This window comes from Aegilops tauschii, chromosome 2, assembly GCF_002575655.3.
Source record: "Aegilops tauschii subsp. strangulata cultivar AL8/78 chromosome 2, Aet v6.0, whole genome shotgun sequence".
In the NCBI taxonomy this organism is placed as follows: Eukaryota; Viridiplantae; Streptophyta; class Magnoliopsida; order Poales; family Poaceae; genus Aegilops; species Aegilops tauschii.
In genome coordinates this window covers 327,624,128-327,637,380 of record NC_053036.3, presented here as the reverse complement: position 1 = coordinate 327,637,380, position 13,253 = coordinate 327,624,128, and positions in this window count along the sequence as shown.

The window sequence follows — 13,253 nt, the reverse complement described above, 5'->3', positions numbered from 1 at the left end:
CGACTTCCATCGGAAGAGTACTGTACGTGGAGAGGCTGACAGCTGGGTCCACGGCGGCCGCAAGGAAGTGCCTCCTTATTACGCGCAAAATAATTATTCCTCCACCTGACAGCGGGGACCCACCGCACGGGCCACCTTATTTCGCGAAAAAAACGTTTCCCCCCTGACTGCTGGGACCCACCGGACGGGCCACCGTATTTCGCGAAAAAAAATGTTCCCCCCGCTGTCAGCTCGGACCCATCGGAAGTGCCTCCTTATTACGCACAAAAAAATGAATACTCCCCCTGCTAGCTGGGACCCACCTTGGTGGGAGGCTGACTTGTGGGCCTACTAAGTTGACGGGGACGGAGGGCTTTGTCAACTTAGTCAATATGAACGATTCTAGCTCCAGTGACCGTACGATGTCCATCCAACGGCCGTAGTGCTTCTTCAACCTCTGGTCTTCTTGCTCCAGCCGCCCAAAGCAGCGCCGGTCGTGCCGCCTTCTCCTGCCTCCCGTGTCCAGCTGTGCTGCCGCGGAGGCCTCACCGCCCCCTACTATTCCCACCGCTGGCCAGGCCCTGCGGCGACGGCAACCTCACACCGCAGCCGAACGAGTGAACCCTCATACTCCTCTCCGCGTGGGCATCCACTGTCGCGTCTTCACCGGCTCCGCGTCATCCCCTTCCTAGGCCTCGCCGTCGTCCACCGCCCTGGTGCTCTCGGCGCGGCGTGGTCAACGTGGTCAAGGAACGACTTCCATCGGACGTGGACTGTACGTGGAGAGGCTGACAGCTGGGTCCACAGCGGCAGCAAGGAAGTGCCTCCTTATTACGCGGAAAATAATGATTCCTCCACCTGACAGCAGGGACCCACCAGACGGGCCACCGTATTTCGCGAAAAAACGTTTCCCCCCTGACTGCTGGGACCCACCAGCTACACCTTCGCACGCAAGGAAGTGCGTCCGGGCAAAAAAACGATTCGCCCCCTGACTGCTGGGACCCACCAGCTACATCTTCGCATGCAAGGAAGTGCGTCCCGGCAAAAAAAAAACCAAAACGATTCGCCCCCCTGACTGCTGGGACCCACCAGCTACATCTTCGCAGGCAAGGAAGTGCCTGACAGTCGGGACCCACCTGGTCGAAGCATACGTAGCGTTGTCATTCTGGTCGCGAGTGTGTACGTACATATATACTGGTCGATGTAGAGGCACGCACGTGTCGTAGTAGAGGCGTGTACGTGTCGTAGTAGAGGCGCGCACGTAGCATGTACACGTACGTACAGTGGCCAGGGTGCAAGAAAGAAAATACGGCCACGTACGTACATACGGGCAGGGTCTCGAACGCCTACTCGTGCATACGTACGGCAAGGGCTCGTGTACATGGCTGGGTCGGAACGGAGAAACAGCGTCGTCGTCGTGTTCATGGGGAGGCAACGGAATGCGTCGTGTTCATGGGGAGGCAACGGAATGCGTCGTGTTCATGGGGAGGCAATTGAATGCGTCGTGTTCATGGGGAGGGGTGTGGCGTACCGCAAAACGGAGGAAACGGACCTCCTACGGTCGAAACGGGGGTCCTGTTGATCGGCAGGAGTGTGGCGTACCGCAAAACGGAGGAAACGGACCTCCTACGGTCGAAACGGGGGTCCTGTTGATCGGGAGGGGTGTGGCGTACCGCAAAACAGAGGAAACGGACCTCCTACGGTAGAAACGGGGGTCCTGTTGATCGGGAGGGGTGTGGCATACCGCAAAACGGACGAAACGGACCTCCTACGGTCGAAACGGGGGTCCTGTTCATCGGGAGGGGTGTGGCGTACCGCAAAACGGACGAAACGGACCTCCTACGGTCGAAACGGGGGTCCTGTTCATTGGGAGGGGTGTGGCGTACCGCAAAACGGGACTCCACGGGATACTGTTCATCTCCACCGTCGACCTCCTCCAGCCTCCACGGGCTACCGTCAACCTCCTCCAGCCTCCACCGCGCTCTACTCCACCGGCTACTGTTCAACCACCCCTACACGGGCACCCTTCCACTGTCTACTATTCATCCAGCCCTCCACACCACAGGGTCCTGTTCAACCACCCCTCCACGGGCAGCCCTCCACCGTCTACTGTTCATCCAGCCCTCCACCACACCACGGGGTCCTGTTCATCCGGAGGCAACGCCACCGCTCACTGTTCATCCACCCCCCCCCCCGCAACGCTCACTGTTCATCCAATCGATCGGCTTCAGTTAGCAGCAGTAGCGAAGGAATCGCTCGATCGGGTTCAGTTAATAGCCATCGATCGATCGCTCGGGTTCAGTAACGCGTAGCCTGCAGTGCAATCGCTCGGGTTCAGTTAGAGCCCAACGCCTTGCTCGGGTTCAGTTAGAGCCAACACCTCGCACACACGCATGTACGTGTACGAGAGAAACGCGCATCGCTCGGCCCCCGACCTCCCACTGTAACCGGGAACTCCCCGAAATTTTCCTCCCCTCGCTTCTACCACGGTTTTTCCCGTCATGGACGGCCCAAAGAATGTCATGCAGCTGCGTCTCCGGCCCGCCCAGGACGAAAAACCCATTTTCTGTCATGATTTTTTGTCATAGAAGTAGGAGCCCACCACATCTATGATGATACCGGGTTTTGTCACAATTATCGTCATAGAAGTGTCATATGTATGACAGAAAAAAAATTCGTTCGGCCCAAAATGTCACGGATGTGTCTTTTTTTTGTAGTGTATGTAATTCCCTTTGTCTATCGGTATGTTACTTGCCCGAGGTTCGATCGTTGGTATCTTCATACCTAGTTCAATCTCGTTGCTGGCAAGTCTATTTACTTGTTCCGTAATACGTCATCTCGTAACTAACTCCCTAGTCACTTTGCTTGCAAGCTTCTTGTGATGTGTATTACCAATAGGGCCCAGAGATACCTCTCCGATACTCGGATGATAAATCCTAATATCGATCCATGCCAACTCAACAGACACCTTTGGAGATACCTGTAGAGCATCTTTATGATCACCCAGTTACGTTGTGATGTTTGATAACACACAAGGTATTCCTGCGATATCCGAGAGTTGCATGATCTCATAGTCGAAGGAATATGTATTTGACATTAAGAAAGCAATAGCAATAAACTGAACGATCATATGCTAAGCTAACGGATATGTATTCTCCTAATGATGTGATCCCGTTATCAAGTGACAACACATGTATATGGTTAGGAAACCTTTACCATTTTTTATCAACGAGCTAGTCTAGTAGAGGCTCATTAGGGACACGGTATTTGTTTATGTATCCACACATGTATCTAAGTTTCCAATTAATACAATTCTAGCATGAATAATAAACCTTTATCATGAATAAGGAAATATAATAATAACAACTTTATTATTGCCTCTAGGGCATATTTCCATCAGGAGGCGATGTGGAGGATGGAGTTGGGGGCGAGGTGATGGAATTGGATGTCATAGAAATAAAGGAGACCTCAGAGGAATGGATGGATGGGCAATTCAAAACCTCGGATGAGATGCGGGATGAAGACGACACACTCACCTGTGAGGGGCTCCAGCACCATGACAGAGGAGTTTTCCGATGACCATCCAATGGGTGGGAAGCGACACCGAGCAACATCAGGCACCGAAAGATATCTGAGCGCTTGGAGCTCGATCTCCCCCAATGACGGCAGACGGAAGGCATTGCTCCCTCTTGCTCGCTGCCTTCTCCGCATCGCCAGCAGCCCCCTCACTTCCAGCGGTGTCCATTGTATTACCCTGGGAGGCTTTCGCCACCACGACTCGGGTTCCCTTTCCAGTCATCGCTAGAGAATGGAAGGATGGAGAAGGGGGTCGAAAGCGTTTTGGGCTCTATTCTTCGGGCGCTGGAGCCTGAAGATGATGGGATGATGATACGTCTCCAACGTATATATAATTTTTTATTGTTCCATGCTATTATAGTATGAATCTTAGATGTTTTATATAACTTTTTGTGGTATTTTATATCATTTTTTGGGACTAACCTATTAACACAGTGCCAAGTGCCAGTTGTTGTTTTCTGCTTGTTTTGGTTTTCTAGGAAATCAGTACCAAACGGAGTCCAAATGCTACGAAACTTTTTGACATTTTTTTCTGGACAAAAAGACCCTAGAAGCTTTGGGAGGAGACCAGACGATAAGTGAGGAGACGACAAGGCAACAGGGCGCGCCCAGGGGGTAGGCGCGCCCTGATGCCTTGTGGGCCCCATGTGGATCGGTTTGACCTATTTCCACCTCTATAAATTCTCTAAAATTGGGGAACCAACACAGAGCCACCCCAAACACTTTTTCCACCACCGCAAGTTTCTGTTCTTCTGCGATCCCATCTACAGGCCTTTTCCGATACTATACCGAGGGGGAATCAATCACGGAGGGCTTCTACATCATCCTTGCTGCCCTTCGATGATGCGTGAGTAGTTCACCACCGACCTACGGGTCCATAGCTAGTAGCTAGATGGCTTCTTCTCTCTCTTTGACCTTCATTACAATGTTCTCCTCGATGTTCTTGGAGTTCTATTTGATGTAATCTTCTTTTGCGGTGTGTTTGTTGGGATCCGATGAATTGTTGGTTTATGATCTGAATTTTTATGAATATTAATTGAGTCTTCTCTGAACTCTTTTATGCAGGATTGTTATAGCTTTGCATTTCTCTCCGACCTATCCGTTTGGTTTGGCCAACTAGGTTGATTTATCTTGCAATGGGAGGGGTGCTTTGTAATGGGTTCAATCTTGCGGTGCTCTATATCCCAGTGACAGAAAGGGAAAAGACACGTATTTGTATTGTTTCCATTAAGGGGAATTCGAAGGGGTTTATTCATATTGATTGGATTTATTTTTTCTACATGATGTCATCTTGCTTAAGGCGTTACTCCATTTTATACTTAATACACTAGATGCATGCTGGATAGCGGTCGATGGGTGGAGTAATAGTAGTAGATGCAGGCAGGAGTTGGTCTACTTGTCTCGGACGTGATGCCTATATACATGATCATTTCCTTGAATATCGTCATAACTATGCACTTTTCTATCAATTGCCCAATAGTAATTTGTTCACCCACCGTATGCTATATGTTCGAGAGAGAAGCCTCTAGTGAAAACTGTGGCCCCGGGTCTACTTTTCTCATATATAAAAACACAAAAATACCTTGCTGCAATTTTATATTTTATTTTATTTTATCTTTATATTTCATCTATCTACCACTACAAGATTTAATAGTTGCAAGTAACCACCGAGGGGACTGACAACCCCCTTGTTTGCGTTGGGTGCAAGTATTTGCTTGTGTGTGTTGGTGTTGTTAACGAGGTTCTATGTGGTTCTCCTACTGGATTGATAACCTTGGTTCTTAACTGAGGAAATATTTATCTCTGTTGTACTACATCATCCTCTCCTCTTTCGAGGAAATCCCAACGCAACTCACAAGTAGCAGGAATAATTTTTGGCGTCGTTGCGAGGGAGACATCATCAAAACCTATCAAGTACCATCACACAAACTATCATGTACTTGTTCTTACTCTATTTTCCTTTTTACTTTCCCTTGCCTCTCGTTTTCATCTCCCCTATTTCTATTTTTTTTACAAAAACACAAAAATATTTGGCTTCTTACTTTGCTCGTTGCCTTGATTTTAGTTACCTTCATGCAGACACTCAAAAACAGAAAGGAAAACTTAAGACATATGGATCCTCATCCACATGCTAATATTTTCAAAAGATCTAATTATGTTGAACCAATTGCTAGTGAGTTGAGTGCAGTTGATTATCTCTATGAAGTTTTGCTTGAAAATCATGATTCTGAAAATTGTGATGAAGTGTTAAAAGAAGAAATTTATAAAGTTATTCATGGTAGCTCCTTGAATGAAAAGCATGATTGCAAGATGTCACTATAAATTCTATTAATGTCAGTTGTGCTAATGATATGCAAAGCTGTAAGCTTGGGGACGATAATTTTGTTTATGTCCACTACTTATTGCAATGATCATGATTGGGGTGATGCTTCTTATGATCTTCAAATTTTATTTAAGCTTCATGATGATTATGACATTGATAATAATGTTTGCAATATATTGAAAGTGGGTTTGGAAGAGCGTCAACTTTAGGAAAAAACAATCCCACATATTTGGAGAGTGTTCAATCTTATGAAATTATTGATAAAAGTGGGTTGGAGAGGTTATGATTTTAGTTGATGTTAACCCCACTATTTTGGAAGAGTATAAAACCTTCATTTATGTGGATCATAGAAAGAATATTTTATATGATAGCTATATTGTTGAGTTTGATTATGATCCTATATGTAATTATTATGAGAGACAACATATGGTTTTAGAAATATTGATGTCACTAAATTACCTCTCTCCATGTTGAGATTGCTATTGTTTCTTTCTTCTTCCTTGCATATGCTAGATATTGCCTGCCTTGATAATTTGTTTTCCTATGAAATTCATATGCATAGGAAGTATGTTATACTTAATGTCTTTGTCACATGTTTTATGATGCTCTCTTTGTGCTTCAATTCTTGTCTTTCATGTGAGCATCGTTAAAATTCCAAGCCTATATTAATGGCTATAAAGAAAGAGCTTGTTTGGAGACAACCCAATAGTTTTCTGTTTTTTGTGTCTACACAATTATTCTACTATTATGATTGTGTTTTTATATTTTAATTAGTGTTTGTGATAAGTAAAGCCTTTGGGATGATTTGGTTGATAATTGACTTGATTCTGTGAATAAAACGGAAACTTTTGCGCCCAGTACTGGATTTTTTTAACTCGGTCGAACATTATAAAATTAGGAATTTTTTTACACATGATTGATATACAAATTGCCCACATTGTCCTAAGTTTTCAAAAAAATAGAGTTACAAAAGTATTCCATTTGTTCAGATCATTACAGAATGTTTTGTCTTTGACAGATTATGTTTTCGTTGCATAGTTTGCTTGTTTTAATGATGTTATGGATTATATCAGGGGTATAAGTCATGGAGAAGTTAGAATACAGTAGGTATAATGCAACAAAAAATATGAATGGGTTGATAACAGTAGCTAAAGTCTATGATTTGCTTGTTACATTACACTAACGGATCTCACGAGGTTTCTGTTGAGTTTTGTGTGCTGAAGTTTTCAAGTTTTGTGTGAGATCACGATGAATGAAGGAATAAGGACCGACAAGACCCTAAGATTGGGGATGCCCAAGTCACCCCAAGGTAATATTCAAGGACCACCAAGCATCTAAGCTTGGGGATGCCACGTAAGGCATCTCCTCTTTCGTCTACGATCGATCGGTATATTACTTGGAGCTATATTTTGATTCATCACATGATATGAGTTTCGCTTGGAGCATCGTGTATTATAAGAGTCTTTGCTTTGTTTGATTTTTAGTTTTCCACAATAAGTGTTTGCTGCACACACCTTTTGAGAGGGACACACATTGATTCGTGATTTGATAGAATACTCTATGTGCTTCACTTATATCTTTTGAGCTAGGCAGTTGCTCTAGTGCGTCACTTATATCTTTTAGAGCACGGCGGTGGTTATATTTAAAAAAAAATAGTTGCACTCTCATGCTTCACTTATATATTTTTGAGTGTCTAATAAATAGCAATGGCAATATGCACGAGTTATGAAATTGGTCCTGATATGATAGGTATTCAAGAGGGATATAATAAAAAAATTCATGTAGATCACTGGATATGATAAGTTTGATTCTTTGCAATAGTTTTGCGATATAGGCATGGTAATATGTGGGTTGTACTAGTGAATAATTGTGGTTTATTAAGAATATTGGTGTTAAGGTTTGTGATTCGCAAAGCATGCAGGTATAGTCTCTCGTTATGCTAAGAAGTTGGAGCACGATTTATTATTGAGTGTCTTCCTTTGCGTGAAGGTCAGGGGCACGCGATGGTTAACTCCTACCAACCTCCCCCCTAGGGGCATGCGTAGTAGTACTTTGCTTTGAGGCCTAATAGACTTTCGCAATAAGTATGTGAGTTCTTTATGACTAATGTGAGTCCTTGGATTATACGCACTCTCACCTTTCCGCAATTTCCTAGCCTTTTCGATATCGTGCATTGCCCTTTCTCAACTCGAGAGTCAGTGCAAACCTTGCCGGTGCATCCAAACCCCGTGATATAATATGCTCTATCACACATAAGCCTCCTTATATCTTCTTCAAAATAGCCACCATACCTAAATATCATGGCATTTGCATAGCCATTCCGAGATGTATTGCCATGCAACTTCCACCGTTCCATTATTATGACATACATCTTCATTGTCATATTGCTTTGCATGATCATATAACTGACATACTATTTGTGGCTTAGCCACCGCTCATCATTATCATACATGTTACGCTAGTATCATTGTACATCCTAGTACACTGCTAGGGGCATTCATATAGAGTCATATGTTTTAGTTTTATCGAGTTGTAAGTAAATAGAAGTGTGATGGTCATAATTATTAGAGCATTGTCCCAATGAGGAAATAAAAAAAGAGAAAAAAGAGGCCAAAAAGAGCCCAACAAAAAAGAGAGAAAAAGAGAGAAGGGACAATGTTACTATCCTTTTACACACTTGTGTTTCAAAGTAGCACCATGTTTTTCATATAGAGAGTCTCCTATGTTGTCACTTTCATATACTAGTGGGAAATTTTCATTATAGAACTTGGCTTGTATATTCCGATGATGGGCTTTCTCAAATGCTGAGGTTTTCATGAGGAAGCAAGTTGGATGCACACCCACTTAGTTTTCAGTTTGAGCTTTCATACACTTATAGCTCTTTGTACATCCGTTGCATGACAATCCCTACTCCTCTCATTGACATCAATTAATGGGCATCTCCATAGCCTGTTGATTAGGCGCATTTATGTGAGACTATCTTCCTTTTTTGTCTTCCCCTAATTAATCTCTACTACCACATTCTATTCCACCCATAGTGCTATGTCCATGGCTTACGCTCATGTATTGCGTGGGGGTTGAAAAAGTTGAAGCCCGTTAAAAAGTATGAACCAATTGCTTGGCTAACACCGGGGTTGTACATGATTTATATTTTGTGTTAAGAAGATGGAGCATGACAACACTATATGATTTTGTAGGGATAGCATTCTTTAGCATTTTTATTTTGAAAGGCATGATTAATTGTTTGTTGGCATGACTGAGTATTGATGTCTTTTTCTGTCAAATTATAGATTATTGCTTTGAATCATTCGAATCTTAAATATTCATACCATAAAAGAAAGATTACATGATGAACATGTTAGGTAGCATTCCACATCAAAAATTCTGTTTTTATCATTTACCTACTCGAGGATGAGCAGGAATTAAGCTTGGGGATGCTTGATATATCTCCAACATATCTAGAATTTTTTATTGTTCCATGCTATTATAGTATCGATCTTGGATCTTTTATATCATTTTGTGCTATTTTATACCAATTTATAGGACTAACCTATTAACCCAATGTCAAGTGCCAGTTGCTGTTTTATGCTTGTTTTTGGTTTTCCAGGAAATCAGTACCAAATGGAGTCCAAACGCTATGAAACTTTTTGATGATTTTTTCGGACAAAAGTGACCCTAGAAGCTTCGGGAGGAGACCAGACGAGAAGCGAGGAGATGATAAGGCAACAGGGTGCGCCCAGGGGGGTAGGCGCATCCTGATGCCTTGTGTGCCCCACATGGCTTCGTATGACCTAATTCCACCTCTATAAATTCTCCAAAACTGGGAAATCAGTGTTGGAAATATGCCCTATAGGCAATAATAAAATGGTTATTATCATATTTCCCGTTCATGATAAATGTTAATTATTCATGCTAGAATAGTATTGGTCGGAAACTTAAATACATGCGTGAATACATAAACTACACCATGTCCCTAGTAAGCCTCTACTAGACTAGCTCGTTGATCAAAGATAGTTATGGTTTCCTAACCATAGACATGAGTTGTCATTTGATAACCGGATCACATCATTAGGAGAATGATGTGATGGACAGACCCAACCATAAGCTTAACATCAGATTGTTTAGTTATTTGTTATAGCTTTCTTAGTGCCAAGTATCTGCTCCTTAGACCATGAGATCATGCCACTCCCGGATACCGGAGGAATGCCTTGTGTGCTATCAAAAACCACTTCATAACTGGGTGATCATAAAAGTGCTCTACAGGTATCTCCGAAGGTGTCTGTTGGGCTGCATGGACCAAGACTGGGATTTGTCGCTCCGTGTGACGGAGAGATATCTCTGGGCCCTCTCGGTAATACAACATCATAAGAAGCTTCATGTGACTAATGAGTTTAGTCATGGGATCTTGTATTACGAAACGAGTAAAGAGACTTGTCAGTAACGAGATTGAACTAGGTAAGGAGATACCGACCATCGAATCTCGGACAAGTAACATATCGCCGGACAAAGGGAATTGCATACGGGATTGACTGAATCCTAGACATCGTGGTTCAACCGATAAAGATCTTCGGTGAATATGTAGGAACCAATATGGGCATCCAGGTTCCGCTATTGGTTATTGACCGAAGAGGAGCCTCGGTTATATCTGCATAATTCTCGAACCCGTAGGGTCGCACGCTTAACGTTCGGTAGCGCTAGGGTAGTATTGAGGTATTAATAGTGGAAAATTCAAAGGTTGTTCGGAGTCCCGGATGGGATCTGAGACGTCACAGGGAGATTTGGATTGGTCCGAAGGTAAATATTTATATATGGAAAGTTGTTGTCGGGGTTCTAGGAAAAAGTCCGGTTTTTTGGGTATTTTACCGAGAAGCCACCGGAAGGTTCCAGAGGGTTCTGGAAGTCCTCGAAGGGTTCCACCACGTCCCATACAGTAGCATGGGCTGTAGGGGAGCGCCCTGGCCTTAGTGGTCTAGGGCACCAGCCCCTACAAGGCCCATGCGTATGGGGGAGGGGAAACCCTAAGGGGGAGGGCCTCCACTTGGCTTGGAGGGCACTCCTCCCCCTTTGGCCGTCGCCCCTGCCTTGGGATGGGGGCTATTGCTGCCACGCCCCTACCTCACCCCTTTATATAGTGGAGAGGCGTAGGGGCATCTGGCCCTTCCATGCTTGCCCCGTCTCCCTCCCGTTACTCCTCCATGTTTCGTAAACGCAAGGCGAAGCCCTGTTAGAGTTCCGCTGCCACCACCACCAACACGCTGTTGTGTTGGTTCATATCTCATCTACCTCCTCTCCCTCCCTTGCTAGATCAAGAAGGAGAGGACACCTAAGCCATACGTGTGCTAAACTAGGAGGTGCTGCACATGCGGTACTTGGATCGGATTGGATCGCGACGCGAGTATGACTACACCAACAGCGATCTCTAGATCGTTAACGCTTTTTGTCGCAGGAAACCATGGCCACCAATGGGACCAGAAGGCCCCTTGCTGGTTCGGCAGGGGGGCGTCGCGTTGCACAAAGAGCAGACGAGCGTGGGGCCGCATGGCAGAGATCACGAAGGCATTTTTACCCAAGTTTGGGCTGCCGTGAGGCGTAAAACCCTATTCCCGCTTTAGTGGATTGATGGTGGAAAGGTGGTGGTGGAGCGTAGTACACTTGCCCGGCAAGGGTTGCCTCGGGGCAGTAGTGGCTACGCGCATATGGGGGTGTGAGTTATCCAATCAGCTAACCCTTTCTATGGTTGCCATGGGCCTCCTTTTATAGATCAAGGGGTTACCACAATGGCAAAGTAGTCATTATGCACTGATAAGATAGCAAACAGTGCTATCATACCTAACTCTGCGGGCTGACAGGGCACATTAAATTCATCGCTCAACGTCACATCGTTGGTTTCCCAGCAAGGCTTGCCAGGCTATATAGTCAGCTCCAGGCTTGCTCGATTGACACATCGCAGGACGAGTGTCACCTACAGGTATTTCGTGTACGGAGAGGCTGCCATGTGGTGAATGGCTGCCACTTAGTCACTTCGCGGCTTGACACCGCACTGATTGACGACGTGGGTTGTGGCGGAGTAGTTGGTGAGGTGGTGATCAACACATTTCATATACATCTTCTGGCACTCAAATATGCGGTTTATTGAGTTATATTCATTCATTTCTTGCTATGAATTGTTGAATTTGTGAATGATAATCATATAAAGGGGTGATTTACTACTCAGTGGTTTGTTTTGCAGAAAAGTGTGAGAAGGCACTATAAACTTCAAGATCCGGACTAAGTGGCTAAGAGAACGAAGAAGAGGAGGAAGAATGGACTTGTGCGAGAAGAAACAAAGTAACCAGGGGGCCAACTAGAGAAGAGAGGGATTTTCTTGTGAAGAAAGAAGGAAGCAGGAGGGCCATTGTGCAAATGGAAGATCAGATCGAGGGGTCAAAATCCCTAGTCCATCTACAATTCCCCTCGGGCCTGGCAAATCTCTCTTCTCCCTCACCCCACCTTCTCCACCACCGCGGCCAGGCCGGCGTGGCGGCGTGCCACACAGCCATCCATCCACTCGATCTGCACCATCCACCATGCCATCACCAGCGCCATCTTCGCCACCATCCACCAGCACCACCATCGGCGCCCGATCCACCACCGCGCCTCCATCAACGCCGCCACCAGCACCGCCTCACCACCTCGCGCCGCCTCCCATCCATCTCCCTGCTGCTCCTCCACCTTTCTTCTCCTCCTAACCCTACTGATGTTCTTCTTCTCTTCTCCATCTACTGATGCTTCCTCTGCTTCCCTTGCTTTGCTTCTTTCTTTGCCTTGCTTCTGCTCCACCACCTCTCAATTTCTCTCTGTACCTCTGCTGCTGCTCCTTCTTCGCCTACCTCGCTGCTTCCCTGCTTCTTCTCTGAATCTCCCAAACGCTGCTGCTACCTGCTCTCTCCAGCGTCCACTTACTGCTCCTCTCCAGCGCCCCCTTGCTGCTCCTCACTCCCTGATGCTCTGCTTCTTTTCTGTATTCCCAATCCTGGTGCAGTTTCTATCTCTTTCTCTCTCTGTAATTCACAAGAGTTAGTACTGTATAATATAGTGATTTGTTCAATTTCAGACTTGTGTTTGTAGTGTTACATTGCTGATCTGTGAGCTGAACCGTGACATGTGTCACTTAGTTTGTATGCTTGATAATTAGCTATATATATCCCATGTCCATTTCTTGCTTAAGAACCTTGTTACATTGTGTAGTCTTTGTGTTAGTGCAAGTACGTGTGATATAATATACATTTGTGCGTGTCAGTGATGTGATGCATTTTATGTTCTATCCTACAACCTTGTTTCTTCACCTTGTTAAATGTTAGATAGTTTTATATATGTTCATGTCTTTTTAGTTCCC